Genomic DNA, 8186 nt, shown 5'->3' on the forward strand with positions numbered 1-8186 from the left:
AGCGGCAGCTGCGGAGCACTTCCCACATCTCCTTTGAGACATGACCTGGGTCCAGCAACGAGAAGTATAGGCCAAGCCGGGCGTCGGTGGCTCGTGCCTGTAATCCTAGCTACTCAGGAGGCTGAGATCGGAGGATTTGCAGTTCAGAGCCAACCTGGGCAAGAAACCTGAGACTCCTATCTCCAATAAACCACCAGAAAACCGGCGCTGTGGCTCAAGTGGTAGACCACTAGCCTTGAGCTGAAGAGCTGAGGGACGGCACCCAGGCACAGAGTTCAAGCCCCACGACCGACAGAAGAAAAAAAAAGTATAGAGCACTGGCATCCTCTGCCATCGCTTTCCGGCTCCACCTCTGAGCTCTCTGGGCAGGCTGCTACCCCTGCAGAGTTTGGTGTGTCCTGGGGCCCGAGGCACTGCCTGAGCCAGACTCCTGTCTGGGCCGATCTCAGCAGAGCTCCAGCTGGCTGCTTGGGTGTTGGCAGCTCAGTACAATAACCAGGTGTCCACCCCACCCTGGATTTTTCCCAGGTATGACCCCAGTAAACTCCAGTTCCCTTGGTCTCTGAGAGGGTTGAAGCAGCATCCAGCTCCTAACAAGTCCCAAGGGAGGCTTAATAAACATCCCACAGCCCTGGGTGTTTAAGCAGCAGCCAGGAAGAAAGGCGGACCCTGCTGCAACGGCCACTGAGCTTCCCACAGCAGCCATGGAAGCGTGAGGGGCAGACACAGCTGGAGTTCAGAGCTCACGTTAGTGTCGGTGGAAACTTCATTCCACCCCAGCTCTAGAACACCAACTTTCAGGAAGGACAATGGTTTTCAGAATAGTAAAGTGGGACCTCATGGTCCAGACAGAGGCAGAGAATCACAAGACTGAGGCCAAGCTGAGCTGCATACCCGAGATCCTGTGCTCAAAAACAAAGCAGAAATGGTGAGCAGAGGCATAAGTTGCTTTGAATCTAAGCAAGTGCCAGTTACATAAGCCTGGTAGTCAGTACCTGAAATTGTTTTTGCTGCTACTGGGGCTTGATCGCCAGGCCGTCTGTTTTTATTTATGGCTGGTGCTTTCCCACTTGAGCCACACCTCTGGTTTAGCATTTTGCTGGTTAATCCGAGATAATCTTAGGGCTTTTTTTAGATCCTTAAATCTTAGAGTCTCCTAAAATCTTAGCCTCATAAGTAGCTGGGATTACAGGGATGAGCAACCAGTGCAGGGCTGGCTACTTAAGTTTTAAACATTTAGTTCCTTGGCTATAATTAGCCACAAACCACGTACTCAGTCCCAGTGATTGTGAGCTGCTACGTATTGAGCATGAGCCAAGCTTGGTAGTACAGTGAGCCTTCACCTATCAGGAATTACGTTCCAGAGACTCCATGTGATGGGTGAAAATCCTCAAAGTAGCAGCATTTTTATATATATATATATATATATATATATATATATATATATATATATATATATATATATATATAAAGGCTCTATAAACTCTGCTCTCCTATAAACCTTTTCCATGCTCTTACAAAGACTTCATATGCTTTTATTTATTTATTTTTTTTGCCAGTCTTGTAGACTGAACTCAGGGCCTAGGCGCTGTCCCTGAGCTGCTTTTGCTCAAGGCTAGCACTCTACCACTTGAGCCACAGCACCACTTCTGGCTTTTTCTGTTTATGTGGTACTGAGGGATCGAACCCAGGGCATCGTGCATACTAGGCAAGCACATGTCTATGTAATTTAGTAGCATAAAATTCTATCAGTACTCGCCAGTGAAGTACACTACAACCCGAGTGGTGAAGATCATGACTTAGCAGCTGTGCAGTGCTGATGGCGCTGAAGGTGATGACGAGGAGGTGAATGCACTGCACAGCCAAGCGGAGCCCTGCAGCTCTTCCGAAGGCTCCACTCACCAGAGCTTCACAGGTGGTGCGGTGTCTTCACCCTGGGCTGTGACTTTTTTTGGGGGGGGGGGGGGCGGGTCCGGTTGTGGGGCCTGAACTCTGGGCCTGGGCGCTGTCCCTCAGCTCTTCAGCTCAAGGCGAGCACTCTACCACTTGAGCCACAGCCTGGGCCATGACTTCTATTTCCACTGCAGGTGTCGTTGTAACTGACCTCTTCAAGTGTTGGACACAGCTATGGGGAGTTGCTGGCGCTGATTTTTTCTGAGTGAGGAGGTTTTTATAAACTGACGTGCCGCTCTTGATTGTATTTACAAAGTGCAACAAAGCATCTGGGGGTGTCATTCCTCAGCCACTCAAGTCCTTTGGCCATTCTGACCATGGCTGCAAGGCGACCAAGTGTTACGCCAACCTTCTCCTCCTCTCCAGCCTATAGTTCATCTTCATCCTCTTCACTTGCTGATTTCATCTCATCCATGTTACAAACTTGTTCAGAAGCCAGGGCATCAGTGGCTCATGCCTGTAATCCAAGCTACTCAGGAGGCTGAGATCTGAGGATTATGGTTCAAAGCCAGCCTGGGCAGGAAAGTCCATGAGACTCTTAGTTCCAATAAACCACCAGAAAACGGAAATGGTGCTGTGATTCAAGTGGTAGAGCGCTAGCCTTGAGCTGAAGAGCTGAGGGACAGCGTCCAGGCCCAGAGTTCAAGCCCCAAAACCAAATCCAAACAACAAAATCAAACCGCAGAGCAGCAATCAGACATCAGTGTGAAGTAGATGCTGAGCGCATGGACCGCGTGGCACAGCAGACGTGGCTGCAGTCCCTGAGCCAGTCAGCACCCAGGACTCGGAACATGGTGCTGTGCTCAGTCTCCTGCCATTCCACCAGACAGTAGTGTGCCATGTACAGTCACATGCTGGCAAACTTGTGCACGCACTAGTAGCATCTGCATTTCAATTGTGTACAGTATAGTTATTTTGATTTAATATTTTAATATGTTTGAATTATTGATTGTTTATATTTTTGTATTTTAAATTTTTAGGTAGAAATAATTAAAGTATATAAATAATATATACCATAAAGTCCTGTGATGCAGGGGCTGGGAAGGTGGCTCAGTGGTAGAGTGCTTACCTTGCATGCATGAGGCCCTGGGTTCAATTCCTCAGCACCACATAAGCAGAAAAAGCCGGAAGTGGTGCTGTGGCTCAAGTGGTAGAGCTCTAGCCTTGAGTTCAGGCTCCATGACCGAGAAAAAACATCCTGTGATACAGCAAAAACTGCAGTACAGAATTGGATTTAAAAAAAAGGACAATGTGTTAGTCTGACATGCTCTTCTCCCCAGATTGGCGGACAAAGGGCCCTTTTGGTGCAGGCAGGTAACCAGCTTCCTCCATTTGGTCAGTTACAGCCATCAATGGTAGCAGCAGGCCTCCTTACCTACTCTTTGGGCAGCTGCCATAAATCTTAGCCCACCATAATGGAATACTCGGCTGTCACATCTCACCCAAGCCAGTCCCCTAGACAATAAGTACTGCCTTACCCAGGGACAGGCTGCTGCTACTCTGTCCTAAGAGAGAGCTAGAGCTAGCCTGTGAGACCCCTGCTGACAATAAGCCCCCTTCTCTGTATATGATGCTCTGTCCATGTGGTTTTGTAGGATCGGTGCTTTCACAGTAAAGATACAACAAGTGAACAGCATGGCTTGGTAGTGTGTCATGCGGGTGTTAGAAAGCCAGCGGTCCGGTGGTTGTTTGACCAGGGCCTCTACGGCATGTGGGGCCAAAATAATAAGCGGCTGTCCCAGGGTGAGCTTACCCGAGTCTTTTACCAGAACCGCGATCGCCACTACCATCCGCAGGCATGGGGGCCATCCGGAAGCAATCGGATCCAGCTTTTTGGAGAGATAAGCCACAGGACGTCTCCAGGGTCCCAGCTTTTGGGTCAGGACCCCTTTTGCGTACCCTTGTCTCTCATCTACAAATAGCTCAAAAGGTTTGGTTAGATCTGGCAATCCTAAAGCCGGGGAGTGTAAAAGGGCCTCTTTGATGTTTTGGAAGGCCTTTTGTTGAATCTCTCCCCAGGCGAACAGCGTCCCTGGTTTCGTCAGCGGGTACAGAGGTACGGCCATTTCCGCGAAGCCGGGGATCCATAGACGACAAAATCCAGCTGTATCCAGAAATTCCCGCAGTTGTTTTGGGCTCTGGGGTGGGGAAATATCCATAATTGCCCGTTTGCGAGACTCTGTCAGCCACCTCTGCCCATCCTTGATCTGATATCCTAAATATGTGACTTGCTTTTGGCAAATTTGCGCCTTTTTCGCAGAGGCCCTGTATCCTATGGTACCCAGGGCCTGCAAGAGGTCTTCAGTCCCTGATTTACAGTCCTCCTGTGTCTGGGCCGCCAATAGAAGATCATCTACGTACTGGAGCAGTATTAAGGTTGGGTGCTGGATTCTAAAGTCAGCTAGGTCCCGGTGTAACGCCTCATCAAACAGTGTAGGGCTGTTTTTAAACCCCTGGGGTAGCCTAGTCCAAGTCAATTGTCCTGATACCCCCAACTCTGGATCCTTCCATTCGAAGGCAAAAATAAGCTGGCTACTGGGGTGGATCCGCAAACAGAAAAACGTGTCCTTTAAATCCAAAACGGTGTACCAGACGTGAGTAGGGGGCAGTCCACTCAATAGGTTGTATGGATTAGGGACCGTGGGGTGGATGTCCTCAACCCGCTTATTGACTTCTCTCAAGTCCTGTACTGGTCTATAGTCTTGAGTTCCCGGCTTTTTGACCGGAGGGAGCGGGGTATTCCAAGGAGACTGGCAGGGGGTTAGTATTCCTTGGTCTAGCAGTCTCTTTATGTGAGGGCGAATTCCCCGGCGGGCTTCCTGGGACAACGGGTATTGCTTTATGGATATAGGCGAGGCAGTGGCTTTTAGTAGGATTACTAAAGGGGCCTGGTGGACGGCCAAGCCCATACCTCCCGTCTCAGCCCAAGCTTGTGGGAATTTTTGCACCCAGGGGTGTATATACGGGGCTTCTTTGCTCTTTTGTTGTTCATACAACCTGTACTCGTCCTCTATCCCGAGAGTTAGTACATGCAATGGCTGTCCCTTGGGTCCAGTAACATGTGCCCCTGTTTCTTCGAAATGAATTTGCGCCCTTAATTTAGTAAGCAAGTCTCTTCCCAGTAGGGGATAGGGGCAGTCGGGAACATGCAAGAAAGTATGCGTTACCTTACCAGTGGCCAGCTGCACCTTTCGGTCGGTGGTCCATCGGTACCGCCTCCCTCCAGTGGCTCCTTGGACCGAGGCTGATCGGTCACTCAGGGGTCCGGGGGGTCGTGGTCAGTACCGAGTTGGGCCCCCGTATCCACCAGGAAGGTGATGGGTTGCCCCCCAACATCCAGAGTTATCCTAGGCTCAGGGGGGGGCTCCTGGCCTGGACCCCCCTAGTCGTCTAAGGTTAGCAGGGATGTCTGGGGTCTTGGTCTTCAAGGTCCCCTGGGTCTCTTTGGGCAGTCTTTCACCCAATGCCCCTTTTCTTTACAGTATGCACATTGATCCTTTTCTACTTGGGTACCCAGTCTGTCTCCCTTCTGTCTATCCTGTCTCTGCCCTGTCACTAAGGTGGCCAGTAACTTACTCATTTCCTTAGTTCTTTTACGGTCACGTGCGCTTTCCCTCTCTTCTGCTTCCTTTCTAAGCCTCTCCTCCCTTTCTTCTGGAGTCTCTCGTTTATTATAAATACGTTCGGCTTCCTTGAGTAAGTCCTGAAGGGACAATGTCTGAAGATTTTCCTGTCTTTCTAATTTTTTTCTGATATCTGGAGCTGACTGCCAAATGAAAGACATGGCGACATTTGTAGCCTGTCCCGGATCCTCAGGGTCATAAGGAGTGTAAATGCGGTACGCCTCCTTAAGACGTTCAAGGGAAGCCATGGGCGATTCTTCTCCTTTCTGAACTATCTGCTTTACCTGAGCCAAATTGGTGGGTCGCCGAGCGGCCCCATGGAGACCCGCTAATAGCAACTGGCGATAAAGGCGTAGGTGGTTCCTACCTTCGGGTGTGTTGAAGTCCCAGTTTGGCTGTTCCAAGGGAAAAGCAGCGTTTATCTCATTGGGCAGTTGAGTGGGGCGCCCGTTCTCTCCGGGAACGTTTTTCCTTGCTTCGAGGAAAACACGCTGTTTTTCCTCAGTGGTCAGTAGTACCTGTAACAGCTGCTGGCAATCATCCCAAGTGGGTTGATGAGTTACTAAGATAGATTCAATTAAAGAGGTTAATTTTGAGGGATCTTTGCTAAAGGGAGGGTTATTATTTTTCCAGTTATACAAGTCGGAGGCTGAGAAGGGCCAATATTGCAGCTGACCACCCAACCCTGCCCGTAAGGGGAACGCTTGAGAGGTGGTGGCAGGGTCTGTGGCCTGCTCTCAGCGCCCTCGGAGCCGACCGGCTACCGGGGATGGTGCGGGGTCGGCGGGTGGTTGAGGAGCGGGCCCTTGATAGGGCGGCGGTTCCTCGGTCAATAGGTCCAGCAGGACGTCTTCCCCCGGTTGCAGAACCTTCGGGGTGGTTGGTTTGTCCTTCTCTGGAGTTTGTTTCCTATTTTCTAAGGGAACAAGGGCTGGGTAAAGTGAAGTGTGTGGAGGGGGATGGGGAGTTGGGGAAGGAAGGAGTGGGGGAGGGAGCTGAGGGGCAGACGGAATGGTTAAGGGGGTAGGGGTTTTGAGGTTTGGGGTGGATAAAAAGGGTTTAATCCAAGGGGGAGGATCTAAAATAAGAGCCTCCCAAGTGACAATATAGGGGACCTGGTCCAGGTGTCCGTGTGGTCCCGGGTCCTTTATTTTGGCCTTAATCTGTAAAACAATAGCCAAGTTAAAGGTTCCTTCCCGCGGCCAGTCAACATTGAAGGTGGGCCATTCTGATGAACAGAAAGTCATGCATTTTTTCTTCCGGACCTCTACCGAGAGATTGCTGGCTGTAACTTGGACATCCTTCCAGTGCTGTAAAGTAAGACTAAGGGGGGTTGTGACAGTCTGTCCCATAGTGAATCTTAAAAGCAGACACGAACAGAAAACAAACACAGACTACACAGACTACACTTATTTTCGCCGCGCGACTTCGGCAGCAAACCGAAAGTAGAAATCAGATGGAGACTGTATCGAGAGTCCGGATCTCTCGTCTCCCAGACGAACCACGCGTCCAAAAGGACCGGGTTCCAGAGAACAGATGGGCCACTTTTTCAGGCCCCAGATGCCTCCAGGACGTCTCCTGGGGGCTGCGGTCGGGAGTATGAGCCCGTCAGCTCCTCCTCGGGTCCGCCAGAATCAAACGAGTACGGCCGACTCACAGAATCGCAAGCGCACAGTAATTGACCACACAACTTAACTACAGACAACACACAGACGCTGGCCAGCTTACCTCCCGGAAATGGGTCGGTGGTCCCTGGGTAGGGGTCTCTATCCCGGACGAGCCCCCAGATGAAAGACCCCCAGAGTTTGGGGTGCCCTTCGATCTGGAGAGACCCTCTCCCAAGGAACAACGAGACCACTTGTGCGGATGCAATCAGCAAGAGGTTTATTCGAGCATGCCCTGCCCAGGCTCCCAGGTATACACGACCTCGAGATCCACAAGGTTCGGGTCGGTGGCTGGGAACCTGTTTTTACACACGGGTACCCGGGGCGACAAAGTCTATCGGGAGACTTGCGCGCCGGGGCACATGAAAGCACCCTCTTTTATGGGCAGCTGGAAGCAAGGTTACAGAAGCGAGATGCCTGGTTACAGGGTGTTGATTGGCTAATTTTGAGTCGTTTAGGGTAGGGATTGGTGAGTCAGGTGAGCGGGTCAGGTGGAGTTCGTTAGCGGTGGGACCGGTGGGACTTTCCACAGGCAGTTGAATTTGTTAACGTCTATACTTGCCCCACAGGTGTTGACTCAGAGAACCTTTGTGTTATTTCCTGGTTAACGGTCTAACCACAACATCCTGCCTCACCCTCTTCGGTGTTTTCCACATAGTTTTGCGGGGGATGGGCAGCAGTTTTTCTGGGGCATCTAGTGGGCAAGCATGGACTGGGGTCTTTCACTTCCTCCCTCCTTCCCTCCCTCCCTCCCTTCCTTTCTTCCTTCCCTCCTTCCTTCATTCCTTCCCTCCTTCCTTTCTTCTTTCCTTTCTTCCCTCCTTCCTTCCTTCTTTGCTTCCCTCCTTCCTTCCTTCCTTCCTTCCTTCCCTCCTTCCTTTCTTCCCTCCTTCCTTCCTTCCCTCCTTCCTTCCTTCTTTCCTTCCCTCCTTCCTTTCTTTCCTCC

Source organism: Dipodomys merriami, unplaced genomic scaffold, assembly GCF_024711535.1.
Source record: "Dipodomys merriami isolate MVZ:Mamm:240054 unplaced genomic scaffold, mDipMer1.0.p SCAF_11, whole genome shotgun sequence".
Lineage (NCBI taxonomy): Eukaryota > Metazoa > Chordata > Mammalia > Rodentia > Heteromyidae > Dipodomys > Dipodomys merriami.